Source organism: Vombatus ursinus, unplaced genomic scaffold (assembly GCF_900497805.2).
Source record: "Vombatus ursinus unplaced genomic scaffold, bare-nosed wombat genome assembly UNPS02014909.1, whole genome shotgun sequence".
NCBI lineage: Eukaryota > Metazoa > Chordata > Mammalia > Diprotodontia > Vombatidae > Vombatus > Vombatus ursinus.
The window spans coordinates 14360653-14377318 of NW_020954687.1; the positions used below are offsets into that span (position 1 = coordinate 14360653).

The window sequence follows — 16666 nt, forward strand, 5'->3', positions numbered from 1 at the left end:
TAGATAGATAGATAGATAGATAGATAGATAGATAGATAGATAGATAGATAGATAGATAGATAGATAGGTGGCACAGGGTGAGTTGAAGTTGAAGGCGTGATATCTGAAAAATAAAATTAAGGGGTGAGAGAGAATTACGCTGAGAGAAGGAGAAAGGGAGAGGTAGAATGGGGCAAATTATCTCATATAAAACAGATAAGAAAAAGCTTTTTATAGTGGAGGGGAAGTGGGGGAAGGTGAGAGGGAATGAGTGAATCTTATTCTCATAAGATTTGGCTTAAGGAGGGAATAACATGCACATTTAATTGGGTATGGAAATATATCTTACCCTACAGGAAAATAGGAGGGAAGGAGATACGAGAGTGGGGGAATGATAAAGGGGTGGATGATAAAGGGGAGGAGATTGGGGGAGGGGGTAATCATAAGCAAACAGTTCTGAGGAGGGATAGGGTCAAAAGAGAATAGAATAAAAGGGGATGGGATAGAACAAAGAGAAATGTAGTTAGTTTTTCACAACATGACTACTATGGAAATGTTTTGCATGACTACACATGTATAAGCTGTATTGAGTTGCTTGCCTTCTCAATGAGCATGGTTGGGGAAGGAGGAAGGGAGAAAATTTGGAACCCAAAGTTTTAAAAACAAATGTTAAAAAGTTGTTTTTAAATGAAACTGGGAAGTAAGATACATAGGCAATTGGGCATTGAAGTCTATCCTGACCTACAGGAAAATAGAAGGGGAAGGCGATAAGAGAAGGGGAGAGATGATAGAAGGGAGGGTGGATTAGGGGAATGGATATTCAGAATGCATGTCATCTTGGGGTGGGAGGAGGGGTGAGATGGGGAGAAAATTTGGAATTCAAAATCTTGTGGAAGTAAATGTTGAAAAGTAAAAATAAATAAATTAAAAAAATGTAAAATAAAAATTAAAAAGTCTGAAAAAAATTGACACTTTAGAATCTAAGAAGTTGTTAAAGAATCACCAGGGGAAGAGGAGAAAGTGTACTTTATAAGCCAGAGCTAAAGGAACATCAGAAACCATTAATAAAATAGACCCTGGCCTTAGGGTCTACCTAGTCAGGAAAAGACAGAAAGTCAGTTCAGATTCTCAGAAGTTCATCTATCCCATCAGAAGAGCATTTGCATCTTCTCCAATGTAAAAAAAAAAAAAAAAGAAAAAGAAAAAAAAAGAAAAAATGAAAGTCTTAAATCTGGATGAAACCCAAAACTGTCCTGAGTGTGTGTAAAGTTCCAATACAATCTCTAATCATTTAGCCCCATGTGAAGGGAGGGAAAACTTCACTTGGCTCTCCAAACCAATAGACACAACTAGCTAATAGTTTAACTGTGTTGCCTCTAGGACTACCAGAGACTAGCTACTCTGAATGCTGGCTGATAGGTACCCTGGGAGCAGAGCATCATGGCTGGAGTCCTCCCTGCTAGGCAAAGCAGAGATGGCCTGCTGGTTTGGAGAGGGGACATTCTAGAGAGATGCATAGAATAAGGGAAAGTCTCCCAGAACAGGGAAAAGTAACAGAGACACAAAAAAGGGCAGAAAGAAAGGATGAGGTGCCATTTGATCCAAAAAAGACAATAACCCAACATTACTGAAATGTTAGGCCAAAAATTTCAGGGGTGGGGGGAAGCATGCACCTTATTTTGTTTAAAGAATTATATGTGGATATTTCAGCTGCCAGCAACATCTGTCTGTACTTGCTCTAGGGAGGAAATGAGGAGAGTGAAAAACAGTGCTGTAACATGAATGATATTGGTGCCAAAAATGTGAAATCTCCTAATTGGATCATCTGCTTCTTAAGGGAGCCAATTGAAAAACACCAGATGCATTAATTAGAGTACGGAAAAAATAAAATTAAATAAACCTAATCAGAAAAAAAAGAAAAAGTATCTTCAATTTGTGTTCAGATTTCATCAGTTTTTTCCCCCTCTATGGAAAGGTATAGCACCTTTCATAATAAGTCCTTTAGCACTTTCTTGGATCATTGTATTGCTGAAAATAGCTAAGTTATGCACAGTAGATCATCATACAATATTGCTGTTACTGTGTACAGTGTTTTACTGGTTTTGCTCATTTCACTTTGCATCAGTTCGTATAAGTCTTTCCAGGTTTTTCTGAGAGCGTCCTGCTCTTCATTTCTTATGACACAATAGTATTCCATCACAATCATATACAACATCTTGTTTAGCCATTCCTGAATTGGTGGAGATCCCCTCAATTTTTAATTCTTTGCCACCAATAAAGGAGCTGATATACTCTTTCCCATTCAGTGACTTCATGGTCACATCACAAAGAAATTAATATTGTTTCTGAATTAGATTTGGTTTATTTCCATTTTCTGCTGAAACAACTTTGATTTTTTTTTATTTTCAAATTTAACTCCATTTAGTCTACTACTCAAACTGATGACATCAAATTTCTTTGCAACATTTTGCAACTTCTTTACAGGATTCACATCTTCACCTACACTTTTGCCATTTTTAGAAGGCTTTATTTTTTGTCTTTTGTTGTTTGTGTGGGCTTGATTATTTTGATAAACTTCCATTGCTGATTTCTGATTAATATCTTCATGAAAACTAATTTCATCAAAATTGGAGATTAAAGTATCTTGATATTCTTCTGATTTTTTTCCTTATACACTATTCTTTGTTTATAGCCATGAGTTTAAAAAAATCACGTGTCTGTAGAGATGAATTGTAGAAGGTAAGCAAACAAATCAGGGTGAGCTTTCTCTATAACAAAGAGATCCCATCCTACAGCATCTTCATCTTTGTGGTAAACATCTGGACAATTGACAGAAATATCATCTGAAATGAATAACTTCCTGAAAAACTCTCATTGCATAGCTAAAATATATTTGTGCACACATAAAGTTTTATAGCCAACTTCAAATGTCACATCATAGGTATTGTCCATCTCATCTGTTTCCTCCAACAGTGTGCCAAAATCTTCTGCAAAAAATGATGAGGACAACAGTTGGAATTTCATAAAGGCTTGTCTTAGGGTCTGATTGAACAAGTGTACAGTTACTTCTGCTTGGATCCATACCGATACCAATAACTCTGTGGACAAAATTTTGTAAGCTGAATTCTTTCATACACACTACTTGTGTCATAGACATAATATTCATCTGATGAGGAATTATGGAGGTTTGATTTAACTTCTTTCTTTTCAGTATTCTTTTTTCCTTCTTCAGGCCATTTCACTGTAAATCCTTCACCATCTTGGGTAGCAAACATTGTTTTATTTCTATTTAAAGCAATATCAGACATGAAGACCTGGCGACCATAAGCCCATCAACGCTGTTTCATGGAACTGCTAATTTATTTCCAGCAAAACACTCTCTCAGATTCATCCAGTGCAAGAATAGAAATTTTTCACCCCCGTTTTCTTTCAGATGCTGAGGATCAGCGTTGTATTCCATATGTTTCCCAGACACAAGAACCTTTTTTTTAAGTTGAGTTGCTTTGAAGCCATCTTCTTGCACTGATCTGCAAGTAAATATCTCTTTCCTTTGTAACCCAAACTGTGGCACCATCGCTTGTAGCAACCAAGGACACAATGCAATCTTTATGATGCAGAACTGAGGCTTGCCTGTGAGCCATTATATACTTTTCTCCTTTGGGACCTAGTAAATATCCTAGTTGTCCACCCTTTAGTCCCATAGTGGAAACAGCTTATTTAGTCCACAGCACTGTGGAATTTGCCTGCAGTCACTCTAATAATTGTTCTCCCTTTCAGATTTCTTTGCCTGAATCTGTCTCAGTACACTGCATCTAGCTAGTGGAGGGATAATACCCAACTGATAAAAGTGTCTAGACTGAAAGTATAAACATCTCCTTCTTCAGTTAAGTATGATCCTTAGCAGCTGCCACTTAGGAGCAGTTAAGACCAATTAGTCCTTCTACCAGCCTAGGGACCACACCTGTTTGTCCATCTCCATGGCTTAAGCATCCTCCTTGACCATGACCACAGGTGTAAACTTGCCCTTTCTGCTACAGAAAAACTGAATGAAATGTGCAAATACCACCTGCTTGATATAAGTTTCAGCTCTAGATAATAGATCCACAAGCTCAGGCTGATGCTTACTATTTTTGACTTCGATGACCCAGGGTAGATTTTATGTTATTTCCTCAAGATTAGACATCAATAGGATCAGTATTCTTGAATACTACATGGGCTGGTCTGTCCTTCATTACAAGGCCCTAAGGTGATAAACCTTCTTTATCCTGGATATACACACTAACACCATGCTTGAAGAGTGACCAAACACAATCAATATGTCCATAAAAATGCTTCAATGCAAAGCTGTCCATACCTCCTCCTTGTCTCTCACCAACAGATCTACTCCTTTTGCCTCTGCCAATCCAACACTCCTTTTTTTTCCACATGATGAAATGAGGTGAAGAACATTCCTTCCAAAGGCATCGTTGATTGTTGCAGCATTGTAACAGTAAGTAGAGAGAAAGGCCTTAATCTGGCCTTCATTCCCCCTTGTTACTACAGAAAGAATATCCAAAGCATGCTTCAGGGAATGACACTTTAAAGTACAATCTGGTATAGAATAGCTCATCCTATTCTTTTTCACACTGTTTGTTCTTTTTTCGGAAGATCAATTCATTAAAACTAGTCTTTATTTTTATTGTAACTAAAAAAAGAGAGCCAAAGCACTAATATGCTTTTTAGGCTGAACTATGCTGGGGATAGACGGTATTTCCAGAATTCAAATTCATTTCCCCAGGACAATAATATAAAATTATGAATCTTTGTGCAATTTATTTTGGCACTTAAAATTAAGTATAAATATCTATAAAGTTTATATCAAAAGCATATTATTAAAATAAGAAAAAAAAACCCTCCACTATTCATCAATTATTCCAGGAGTCAAGCACTAAGAGGGAGTAGGGAAAGGAAATCCACCTCCATACTATCTAAAATCCTTTCAAATATCCATAATTGCAAGGGAGAGTAGTCACTAGATAAAATAGCACAGGCAGTCTCCATGGGATTTGTACTAGGCAGACTGGGCACTCATCCTCATTGACAACAGCAGGCAAACCTGAGGAGTACTAGCAGAACTGGTTCCCAGTGTCCTGTCTGGAGGCTTTTGTGATGGCCAACTGCAATGACCCTCAAACAGCAACAGAAGCCAATGATGTTTATTCTATCTTTTAAGGTGTTTTTTTCTCCAGTATTTTTTTTTTCTGTTGATGTGTCTCCTTTACCAGGTTATTGACGCTTTTTTCATGATTTTCTTTCATCATTCTCATTTCTCTCCTGAATTTTTCCTATACCTCTTATTTGATTTTAAAAATCCTTTTTGAGCTTTTCCATAGCCTGGGGTCAATTTATAATTGTCCCTGAGGCTTTGGAGGGAGGAGTTTTGACTTTGTTGTCTTCTTCTGAGTTTGCGTTTTGATCTTCCCTGTCACCATAGTAACTTTCTGTAATTGGGATCTTTTTCTACTCCTTGCTCATTTTCCAGACTCTTTCTTGACTTTTAATTCTCTGCTAAAGTGGGGTACTGCTTCTGGAATGGAGCTGGCAGTATCTCAAGCTTTAGGTTTTTTTGTGCAGCTGTTTTCAGAGGTAATTCTGGGGACCTGTAGGTGTTCAGATCTCCCAAAGTGGTACTATTTAAGGAGAGGTGTGTTTATTACTCTTCTTTACTGTGCACTGGTCTGTGAGTGACCACAATCACTCTTCCACCCTGGAGCTATGACCAAGATCCCTGCTCTCTTGCAGCCCCAAGTTTTGGCATGCAGTGCTTTTCCTTGCCCTGAGACAGAGACCCAAGACTGTGACCTGCATCCAAGTATGGTCAATGCAATAGATTCCTGCTCCTGGTGCCACCCTATAATCTCCTTCTGACCAATTGTTTGACTTCCTTACTGCTTGTGGACTGAGACATCCAGAAGCTCCATTGCTTCCACTGATTCAATCACCTTCAAGGCCTGGTCCTGGTTTGCTGGGGCCTGGTGTGGGCTCTCTGGGCTTATGCAGGACTGCACTCCATTCTCACTCTGCTGCAACAGGCCTTTCCTGCATACCTTCTAAGTTGTCTTGGGCTAAGAAATTCTTTCACTCTGTTCTTTTTTGAGTTCTACTGCTATAGAATTTGTTTTAAGGCATTATTTAAAGGTATTTCAAGGGGCTAGGAGGAAAGTTTAGGAGAGTCCCTACCTTTTTTCCGGCATCTTGGCTCAGCAACTTTAAAAAGTTAATAATTTATTTATACAGAATGAATCTTTCCCAGGCAATGTAACCAGACCAAACAGTCATTGCTTCAAGCTATTCGAAATGTTTTTACATACTGTATCTCATATTCACCATACACAATAACTGTGTGAGGTAGGTGTTGTTAATTATCCTTATTTTATAAATGAGATTGAGAAAGGTTAATCAACTTGCCTAATGTCACACAGCTAGGAAATTTGAGGAAAGACATGAACTTAGGCTTTCCTGACTCCAAGTCAAACATTGTATTCATGGCATTATTTAGTTTCCTAATATAATTAGAAATAAGAAAAATGAATACTTCTTTAAAGGACTGAGGAAATGAGAATTTGGGAGACCTGGTTCCTGTCTTGACTGTTATTAAATAGCTATTTTAGTTGGCTGTGGCATTTAGGATCCAACTACTAGTAAGAATCTTTATTTTTTGAAATAAGGGGTTTGAAACAGCTGATATCTAACTTCTTTTCCAGCTCTGAAATTTGATGATTCTAACAAACACAGCTTCAGAAATGTTGAAATCAATGTGGCTTGGGGAAAGTCACATGGTGAATATAAGATTTGTGATGGACTTTGTAGGATGGGTAAGATGTAGATTAGGTAGGGAGAGGTAGGGCAGGAAAAGGTAGGAGAGGAAATTGTAGCTAAAGAGAATATATGTTCCCGAAAAAAAAAGAAAAAAGAAAAAATGAAGAAAGTGAATCACCTCGTAATTATGATAAGTTCTTAAGAATCAAAAATTTATATTAAAAGTAGCCAAGGTGAATATATCTTTATTAGTTTTTCAAGAATCCTTATGAATCCTCTATTGTTGGAGTGGGGAGAAAATTATCTGACTTGTTACAATATGTACTGTAATTACAGTTTGAATGGATTTTGTGCTATTAAAAACTAATTTGTGAAAGAAATTTAAAACTGATCCACAAGAATAAAAGGTTTATGAAATCATATTGCTTTGTTTTCTTCTAATGGGATATCCCACTGGGTAGCATGGTTAGAAAATATTGAGAGGAGTGATTCCAAGCATTTATGGGGACATTAAACAAACAAAAAAAATCTGTTTACCAACATACATTTGGAATGAAATAACTTTTTCCCCTCAACCTGAAATCCCTCAAATTACATGGCTCTTCAATTTAAAGAAAATGACAGAAGTGTCTTTCTTTTCTAGGATCACCAACTCTTGAAATTGAAAGGCACCTTAAAAGGGACCTAATCTAACCTACTGTATACTTTCACAAGAATCACTACTTCACCTCATCAGACAAGTGGTCACCTGAAAAATGCATTGAGGAAGAGACTCACTATACCTCCCTACTTCCATTGTCCTACAAGAAAGAAAAGGTAAGGTGCTGATTGTCAAATCCCCTCCAGTACTTAGCACAGTGCTTGGCACAGAGTAGGCACTTAATTAATGTTTACTGGATAGTTGTTTAAATTTCACCTCTGACATTTTCCATATATGTGACCTTTGGCAAGTCATTTAACTTCCTTGTGCCTTAGTTTCTTTGCTGGTAAAATGAGGGCATTGGACTAGAGGACCTCTACGGTCTCTTTCAGCTCTAGAACTGTGATCCTATAACTCTTGTTCATGTCCATCAATAAGGTCAAAACAGAGGTTCTCTACACATAGAGATCTTCCTTGATTTCTACTGACGTGGCAAAGTTACAAAATGGAATGCTCTGGCTGCCACCTGTCATCCTTGGCCTTTAATGTGTGATTGGCCTGTCTTCTCTTATCACATAATTCCTTAATGACATTTTTAAACTCCTGTTATTTGGAGTTCCTCATTGGTTATAGATTACAGTCTGCTCACATCCACTCTTCACCTTTAACTTACTCTCTATGAGATATTCATTTTTTTTGCAAGATAACCAGGGTTAAGTGACTTGCCTAGGGTCGCACAGTTAGTAAGTGTCAAGTGTTTGAGGCCAGATTTGAATTCAGATCGTCCTGATTCCAGGGATGGTGCTATATCCACTGTGCCACATGGGTGCCTTGAGATAGTAATTTTTAATTCTTCAGATACTGGTTTAGTGCTATAGAGAAACACTCTTAGAATACTGGTGTTGCTTTCATCGGCTAATTGCAATAAACATTCTTAGGATACTGGTATTGCTTTAACTGGAAGTATTTGGATCATTAAAGGGGATTTTCAATTTCTTAAGACACAGTTCAGACTATTCTCTTCATCCTTTTCAACATTGTCCCAGCTCACTATCTATACTTCTCTATTTGTCAAATACCATATATTTAAGTATGTATGCATATGCATATGCATTTGGTATAGACAAGCAGACACATACATATGTGTGTATGTGTTTGTATACATGTTATATACACAGATATATGTAGATGTAGAGTATTTGTGTGTCTACATAGGTATATAGAATATAGACTATCTGGGTTTTGCATCAAATTCATGTTACAATTTAGGCAATAGAAATTCTTCATAAATTAGGGCTTTCCCTGAACAGATGGTCATCAACCTGCTTTGAGAAATGACAAATCTATTTCAAGGGGCTTTGCAGAATTCTGAGTTTGTTAAAAATAGCATTATGTCATCCATAAATAAGGGCTTCTATAGCCGTGTTGTGAAACTCAAATAGAAATAAATTCATGAGGGCCACATGTTGACTTAGAAAATCACAAGTTAACATTATATAAGTTTTATTATATTTTTATTTATTTTCTTAAACATTTCCCAGTTCCCAATTTTAATCTGGTCCCTTCACACACACCTGGGAAGTATGTGGTCTTTAGCATTAAGTTTGCCATCCCTATTCTAAAGGACCACCCACAGGGAATCCCTCTTCAACCTGGGCTTTATATTGGATTTCCTCTGTCATCATGGTGAGTACCTTTCCTGAGACTACAGTTTTCTCTTTTATGCATTGCTTGATGATTATAATCAGTGTCACTGAACAATATTACTTCTGTTATCATATCTTTCAAGATATATGGATGATTTTGAAGTATGGATGGGAAACATCATGTTTAAAATCAGACTGTGTTGAGATGTTCTTTAAAAAATCAGAAATAACCAGCAGACAATAAGAAAAGTAGTGTGTTACATTTTTCTACATATTCAAATTAATTGTGAAATGTTAGAATGTGGAGTGTATTTTAATATTATGTTTGAAAGTCTGCATTTTGTAATATGTTTTTAAAATGGTCGAGTGGTAGAAAGAAGTAGAAACCAGCTTCCCTGTCATACCTCCTCCCTAATTATCTAGAAATTGAATAAGACTAAATTCTGATTTCTAGGTGGCTCAATGAATAGAGCACTGAGCCCTGAGTCAGAAAGACCTGAATTCAAATCTAGTTTCAGACACTTACTAGCTGTGTCACCTTAGGCAAGTCATTCAACTGTGTTTGTCTCAGTTTCCTCATTTGTAAAATGAGTTGGAGAAAGCAATGGAACCCCCCGCCCAGTATTTTGCTAAGAATACTCCAAATTGGCTCACAAAGAGTTGGACATGACTGAAATAACTAAACAACCAAACAACAATAACAAAATTCTAATAGTAATGTCCTAGATAAAATCATAGTGAGTCATTTTTCCAAACTGGTTGGCTTAGGGAAACAAATAAATGGGTGTATAGATATTGGGTTTAGGGACTGGCCAAGAACACAAGGCTGAGAGATCTTTCTAACCTCTAGGTACTTGAAGGTATGGCTGAGTATAGGCATGGAGGCAGGAACAAAGGGAAAGGAAGAAGACCATACTGATCCTTGAACTAGCATGGGGGAAGGAGAGGAAGGGAGGACCTGTCCCTCAACTGAACTGTCTCTAAGATCCCAACAACAAAGAACCAGAAGTACCCAAAAGGATAGAAGCTAAGCCCATGCATCATCCTTAAAAGTATGCAGTCCTAATATAAAGTCTAAAGTTAAGAAGTAAGCTAGAAGAATGAGTAAACAAAAGAAAATATTTCAACCATTAAAATCTATTATGGTTGAAAGGCTTCTTCAGACATAAACAAGAGATATAAAATCTTACCCAAGCAAAGAGCTCCATGGAGGCAGGGAAAGGATGGAGGGAAATATAGTTAGTCTTTCACAACATGATCATTATGGAAGTGTTTTGTATGAGTACACATGTATAGCCTATGTCAAATTGCTTGTGTTCTCAATGAGGGTGGGTGGGGAGGGAGGAGAGGAGAGGAGAGAATTTGGAACTCAAAGTTTTAGAAATGAATGTTAGAAATTGTTTCTTCATGTAACTGAGAAATAAGGTAAATAGTCAAAGAGATATAGAAATCTATCTTACCCTACAGGAAAATAGAAAGGAAGGGGATAAGGTGGGGGGGGGTAATAGAAGGGAGAACGGGTGGGGGGAAGAGAAAATCAGAATGCAGGCTATCATGGGGTGGGGGGAGGGGAAGAATGGAGAGAAAATTTGGAACTCAGAATCTTGTGGAAGTGAATGGTGAAAACTAAAAATAAAAATAAATTGAAAAAAAAAACTCCCTGAAAATTATAATAGACAAAAAAGTATATCATAGCAAAAACAACTGACTTGAAAAACAAATTGAGAAAAAAGTAATGTAAGAAATATTGGACTGTATGAGAGTCATAGAAAATAATGAGTGTGGACATGATATTTCAAAAAAAAATAAAGAAAACTGCTCAATTCTCCTTGGACCAATGGCATAGTAGAAATTGAAAGAGTCCACTGTCAGTCTCCTCAAAGAAACCCCCCAAATGAAAATTCCTAAGAATATTATAGCTAAAATTCAGAGCTCCCCTGTTAAGATTGGGGGGGGGGAACAAGGGAGCAAGAACAACTACAAACTACAAGCTACCCAGGAACAAAGAATTCAAGAACCAGGATGCTGCAGTCAGGATCACCTAATAGTTAATAGAGCTAGTATAAAGTATCAGAGTGTGGAATATATTCCAGAAGATTAGGATCTATGTTAACAACTTCTAGAGAATAATGAGTGGAAATAGAAAGGAATACACACACATGCATATTATACATGGCATTAATATAATATAACACAATACAGTATAATATAATATATATTTCTCAGCTATTCATGGTACCTTAAGAAATGTTGACCATGTATTGGAGCATAGAAGTCCTCACAAACAGATGCAGGCATTCAGAAGTAATCAATGTCTCTTTTAAACAACCACAATGCAATGAAACAATATTTAATAAAGGGCCTCTGAAGCAAAGATGAAAAATTAATTAGAAACAAATAACTTAATCCCAATGAATAGGTAAGTCAAAGAACAAATCATAAAAATAACCAGTAATTTAATTAAAGATAATGACAGTAATGATACAGTATACCAAAATTTTGGGAATATAGCCAGCAAAATACTTAGGGGAAATTTATATCTCTAAATACTTTCATTGATAAAAGAGAGAAAGAGTAGATCAACACTTAGGGTATGCAACTAACAGAAATAAACTAGAAAAAAATTAAAAGCCCATAATTAAATTAAACATCAAAATAGAAATCTAGAAAATAAAAAGAGAGAGTAACAAAATAAATTTTTCAAAAATGAATTAATAAATAAATTAGAGCTGGTTGTTTGAAAAATAAAGTAAAAAAATAAGCCATTAGCATTTGATTAAAAACAGAAACAATAAAAAAGAATTACTAGTATTAAAAATAAAAAAAATGTGAATTCACAAATAATGAAGAAATAAAAATAAATTATTAGGTGTTATTTTACCCAATTATATCACAATAAAACTGATAATCTAAAGGAAATGGATAATTTTTTTAATAAAAATACATATAGTCCATGTTAACAGAACAGAAAATGGCATATATAAGTAATCCCATCTTAAAAAAAGAAAATTGAACTAAGGTGGTTGGGGGGGCAGATAAATGAAATCATAAATAGTATCCCCTCCAAAATAATTTTAATATGAGATAAACAGCCTGAAAAAAGTTGAAAAGAATGGGTCCTAATCAATTGTTCCTATGAAACACATATGTTCTTGATGACCTAAACCAGAGACAGTCAAAGCAAAGAAAGAAAACTATAGAAAACATATAGTTAGAGGACATTAAAGGAAACATTTTAAATAAGATATTGGCAAAAAAAAACTCAATCAATGTATCACAAAGATTACACTCTATCACCACAGTGGATTTATACCAGGAATTAAAAGCCTATTTAACATTAGAAAAAATATAAATATGATTGACTATGTCAATAAAAAACAAAAATCATGTGAGTGTATTAATAAAATCAGAAAAAAGCTTTCAACAAAATGTCATACCCATTCCTATTAAAAATGCTAGAAAGTATAGAAATAAATGGAGCTTTTCTTAATATGATTAGTAGTAACTATAGAAAACCAAGTGTTAGCATCATCCCTAATAAGGATTAAGCTAGGGTTCTTTACAACAAGATCAGTGATAAAGCAAGGATTTCCATTACCATCATTACTATTCAATTTGTGCTAGAAATTTTAGCTAGGACAAAAGAAACTGAAGGAATAAGCATAGGCAAAGAGGAAACAAAATCAATACTTTTTGCAAACAATATGATGGTTTACTTAGAGAACCCTAAGGAGTCAAAAAAAAAAAAAAACAACAATAAAATGAAGCCAGTTAAGTTGCAGAATAATAAACTAAACCTACACAAATCATTATTATTTCTTTGTATTACCAAGAAAATCCATCAAGAAGTGATTAAAAAAAGACATTTCATATAAAATAACTATAGAAAATACTAAATACATGGGAATCCACCTACCTAGATGTACACAGGTACTATATGAACATAACAATAAGACACTATTTAAACAAATATGGATAGGTCTAAATAACTGAAGAAATATTAACTGATTATGGGTAGGCTGAGATAATATAATAAAAAGTCACTATTTCTTAATTTTGTTTATATTTACAAAGTACATGTCTGTCAATTGGACAACATCCAAACAAATTGTGTCATGGCATAGATAATGGAATATCACTATTGTCTAAGAAACATGAACATAAGGAATGCAGAGAAGCATGGAAAGACTTTTATGAACTGATGCAAAATAAGGTAAGCAGACCTAGTAGAACAATATACACAATGTTTACTGCAATGTAGAGGAAAAGAATAACAACAAAACAATCAAACACAAATGCTGAAAAATTGTAATGACCAAGCTTGGCCCCAAAAAGAGAGATATGAGAAAACAACTCCCCTTTGTTCTTTGCAGGGATGGAGGACCATGGGTGTGAAATATAGCATAACATCAGACTTTTTCAATACATTAGTTTTGCTAAACCTTTTTTTTCTTCCTCTTTTAAGATTCTTTATTGTGAGTGATAGCTCTCTGAAAGGAGTTAGGGAAGAGATATACTACAAAACTATATTAAGGTGATATTAAAATAAGTAACATTTATAAATAACATTTATTTATAAATAACATTTATATAATATAATATATATATAACATTATATATTAAAATAAGTAACATTTATATGGTATTTATAATGTGTCAGGCATTGTGCTAAGCATTTTACAATTATTACAATTATTATCTCATTTGATCTTTATAACAACCCTGGGAGGTAGATGATATTGCTATCCTTGTTTTATAGATGGGGAAACTGAGCCAGATAGAAGGCAAATGACTTGCCCAGGGTCATACAGTATGGGTCTGAGGCTAGATTTGAACTCCTTCCTGACTCCTATCCTGGCACTCTATCCACCGATAGCAAATATATTAACAAAAATTTATGTAAAACAGTAAAATATATCATCAAAATATATTTAAAACAATAAAGAGATTAATCCCCTCTCCTGTTTAAGCAAATTTGCCTCAAATACTTCTACTTCTTGTGTTATTTTTACCAAATTGTCAAAGAAACAAATCTTGATTTGTTAGAATCACATTTATTTCCTGCAGGTGTATGGGGATTTTCTTAGGCCATGTGATACCATGAATTCTGAGAAACAGAAAAATCAAGCTGCTTTATACATTGCCAAAATAAATTTGGCATTTATTTCTGGTTAAACAACTCTGCAGAATGTTAGGGATTAGGGTAACAGGGCCAAACTCTAAGATCTTGTATAATGTTACCAGTACTGAATACAGACTCAAGATGCCACATCTAATCTGAGGAACCCTCTGCAATGGGATCTTAACAGTTTACAATCTCTAAACCACCAACTTCAGTCCTTATTACAACTTTGAGAACCAACAGCCTTGTACCAAGTTCATCTGAGGGCATGTTTCATGCTACTTGCCTCAGGTGCCAAAATGATTTATGGTTCTTCTGAACAAGGAGTCAGGAAGACTGTTCTAAGGCAACCCTTTTCACTAACTCATTGTATGACTGAGTAAAACTCTCTGGGACTAATTTTTGTCATCTACAGAACTAAGGAGTACTTTCCAACTCTAATGATAACATTTTTTCTCTTTATGGCTTTTAACTAGTAGAACAGTCCATCAATGCCATCAATGGCATCTTAAGGATGCCTGTCATATAGTTGTGACCCACTATCCTCCAAAGAATCTCTTTAGTGGTTCTAGAGAGGTCCCTTGCCAAGCTATCTGTTGATCTGTATTTAACTTTTTTTTACTTATTTTTTTAATCTGGGGAGCTTTTAATTTCTTTCTTTCTTTCTTTCTTTCTTTCTTTCTTTCTTTTTCATTTTTTTTTCTTTCTTGCAACTTAGTCCAATATCTTCATTTTATAGATGGGGAAATAGAAGCGCAGAAAGGTTTCACAAAGGCTGGAATTTGAAGCCAGGTTCTCTGACTCCAAATCCAGTGATTTATCCAAAACAAGCATTTATTAAACTCTTACTTGTGCCAGGCACTGTGCTAGGTGTTGGGGATACAAAAACCAAAGTGAGCCAGTCCCTGCCCTCAAGGAATTACATTCCAATGCAGGGGATGGGGGAACAGGAAAATATATATATATCAGTATATGCAGAATGTATACCAAATGAATACAAAGTAGTTCTAGTAGCATAGACACTTATATCTGAGGGCTCAGGAAAGGATTCTTGTAGAAGGTGGCACCTGAACTGAGTTTTAAAGGAAACCTGGGATTCTAAGAGGTGGAGGTGAAAAGAGGGAGAGCCTTCCAGGTATGGAGCATTCCAGCCTGGGCAAAAGCATGGATATATGAGATCCTCTGACTCCAAATACAGTGGTTATTCCAATCAACTGTTGTTCAGTTGTGTCCAACTCCATGTGACCCCATTTGGGGTTTTCTTGGCAAAGATACTGAAGTAGCTTGCCATTCCCTTCCCCACAGATAAAGAAATTGAGGCAAACAAGGTTGAGTGACTTGCCCAGGGTCACACAGCTAGTGTTTGAGACTGGATTTGAGTTCAGGTCTTAGCGACTATAGGTGTGGTGCTCTATCCATTGTGCAATCTAGCTACCTCTAATTAATTAACGATCATTTATTAAGCACCTGCTATATAAAGACAAAAAGGAGACATTACATTAACCTTAATAAAATGATCTAGGGAATGCCTAATGAGAATGGAGTAGATAAGTCCTAATGAGTTTCATTAGACTCAAAAAGATTAAAAAATAATAACAATAATGGAATGTATATAGCATTTAAGGTTATCTTATTAAATTCATTTTATTTTAAGGTCATCTCATTTTATCATCACAATAATTCTGGGAGGTATGAACAATTATTATTCCCATTTTATAGATAAGAAGACAGAAAGAAGTTTAAAAGACTTGCCCAGAATAATATAACTAGTAAATATCTGAGGCCACTCACCTCTTCCAGACTCCAAGTTTAGCATTCTATTCTTTGTGGTCTCCTAGCTGTTGGTCACAGCCACACTCCTAGAAACTTACAGGTAAAATTTGAACCCATTTCTCCCAAATCCAGGTCCAAAGCAATAGCTACCACCCAAGGTTGCCTTTGGAAGTTCTAGGCACTCTTAATCAAGATTAAAGCAACTTAGAGTCATTCTCTATAGAATTTAACCCAAAGACAATCTTTAGTAAATGTTTCATTCTTTCCTTTATTGATAGAACAAGGAAAGTGAGTCACAGCTGCCACCTTGAGCAGTTCCAAGGCCAGGCTAATATCAGAGTCTTCTAGATTAAGAATCAAGTAGCCAGTCCCTAGGGCAAATCCCTTAGCTACTTATCTACATATTTTTATTTGCCTCTGCCAACATCAGGTTCATTCCAGAAAAGTGACTGCCATTTAAGTGTCTTGTGGCCTTGGGAAAGTAGCTCAACCTCTCTGTTCTTCTATCTGCCAAACCAGAGTCAAGATCCTGAGTTCTACCTACTATGCCTCTAAGGGCTGATAAACTCTCAGTGTTGTGCGAAAACTTGGAGAGAAAAAAAAATATTTTATAAGAACATTCTCCCCAGGGTACAGAGATTATTGATAGGGAGATGATAGATGTGTGTGTGTGTGTGTGTGTGTGTGTGTGTGTGTGTGTGTGTGTGT

General features: G+C 35.7%; 1 pseudogene; it reads right to left on the reverse strand.

The window, feature by feature from the left end:
* Positions 1-4588, reverse strand: part of LOC114029077 — a 40110-nt pseudogene extending 35522 nt beyond the window's left edge.
* Between the last annotated feature and the right edge of the window lie 12078 nt (positions 4589-16666).